The sequence below is a fragment of the Parasteatoda tepidariorum genome, chromosome 4, assembly GCF_043381705.1.
Source record: "Parasteatoda tepidariorum isolate YZ-2023 chromosome 4, CAS_Ptep_4.0, whole genome shotgun sequence".
NCBI lineage: Eukaryota > Metazoa > Arthropoda > Arachnida > Araneae > Theridiidae > Parasteatoda > Parasteatoda tepidariorum.
In genome coordinates, this window is record NC_092207.1 from 39,109,108 (window position 1) to 39,111,281 (window position 2,174).

Sequence of the window (2,174 nt, forward strand, 5' to 3'; positions counted from 1 at the left end):
GCGTATCTACCACTACAAAATTACAACTACAATTCACTAGTATATAAGGCATGTTAACTCGATTCTATGGTGGGGCACCTTTACATAGATGACAGTTGACATTGTCGGTAACTACTCCTCAGCCCAACAGTTCTATAGACGTTTCTATAGAAGTTAACACCAGAAACAGTCACTTGATTTTTTTATATTTTTAAAATATTTCGATAATGTTATGATTTATCTTTGGTAATATCTAGTCTTTTTCTTTCTTAAATTTTTTTAAAATTTTATTTATTAATATTTTTGTTACTTTTGACATCAAGTCAAGCGCAAGCTTTTAAAATTAAAATCTCGAGAGAGATAAAGTTTTCCACAACAATGGATAAAAAGTCTTTATTTAAAGCAAAAGTGGTGAAAAAACTAGGAAATAAGCACTTAAAATAGCAATAACTTTCGAAAAAAGAAACATTGTGTTAAGTTTATAATTGAAAATGTCTCTTTCAACACGTCAAATTTACACTCTGTTGTTGCATTTCAGCTGCTTACATGTTTCTTTTTAAATTTCAAGTTAACACTTATTCATTCTCGAACGAATAATCCAATATTAAATTTTGTATTTCATCAAATTTTGCACATTTGTCTACACACCTTTGCAGTTTCAAATTTCTAAATATTATAGGTTTTGAGCAGCGAAACAAAATGAAACATTAAACACATTAATTATTATATGTTTATGACTATCTTACAAAAATATCATTTACTTGTTTAGTATTTTTTTGAGTATTACTTAATGTATTCAACTTTTTCCCTTTCAGAAGTTTCTTTCATTTTTCGTTCTAAATTACTACAAATCATACTGTTATTATTCACTAACTTCAGAATTAAAACAAAGTAGCTTTTTTGTCGAATAGAAATTTCATTGTTAGGATATTTCTCCTTCTCTACAAATTATCCGGATTAGCATTTCTTATATTCGGGATTCTTTTCAACACTCTATGATTCAGTTCACAGAATTTCAATAAAAAATGTTTACCAATTAGCATTAGAGACCGATAACAATAATAATAATTTTCTATGAAATTTCCGTTTGGCATTGTTCGAAATACAAACGGAATCGTGTATTTAATTATTATAATAAATCGAAAAAACTAAGCCGAATGTACAGCACAACTGTCTTTAAATATTCTAATTCTTCATTCTCTCATCCAATCTTAATAATTTAATGCGTTTTAAACAATATACAAACCAAATCTTTTCAATGCTTAGCTTTTGACAGCACGGAAGCATTTTGATTTCATTTTTAATTTTTCTTAAGAGAAGTACGCGATATTGTCAGGGATCTTTATGTATTGAATTTTAGTAATAATTTAAAATCTCCCAAGCAGTCATTAAATCATGCAAACCACCGCGATCACCACCGCTCCATTACGTGCTGAACCATTTCCACACTCACGTCTTGAGCCATAACTTGAGTAGGGTATAATTCATATGCTATTGGACGAAAAAAAAGCAATTTCAAAGTTAAAAATATAGAGAAAACAAGAAAAAAAAAGATATAAAGATTTTTAATGGAGAATAAAAAAAATTAGTAAAAAATACATTTAAAAATATTCACCAATTTAAAAATTTTTCAAATTTTTAAAAAAAATTAGAAAATAAAATAAAGAAAGAAAATATATAATCTCGTCATGAGCTCACACGATTATATCCGAAAAAAGGAATTTGCTACTCTCTTTATATATTACATTTTGAGTTTTATTCTATATTTTCTTGATTTTTTTCTATTTTTGTTTGATTGTTTCATTTTGCATTTCTTATTTTTATTTCAAATTTTTTGCTTAATAAGTTCTATTCAATTTTTTGGTGCTCTCCCCACTATGGTATTGATAAGTTTTGTTTTGACTACATTAAAACAATATTAGAAAGCACTATTTTTTCGGATATTATCGTGTGAGCTAATGACGAGATTATAACTTTTCCGTTTTTCTTTTTACATTTAAAATTTTTTTAAATGTAAAAATGCTTTTTAAAAAAATTTTTAAATTTTTTTTCCATCTCCGTTAAAAATCTTTATATCTTATTTTATGAGTTCTATGTACTTGTTGCTTACGGACAGTAACTTAATTTTCTTCTTTAAACTCTCTCTTTTTTAAATCCTTTTCGTCTTTGTTATGTTATTAATATATATATATATA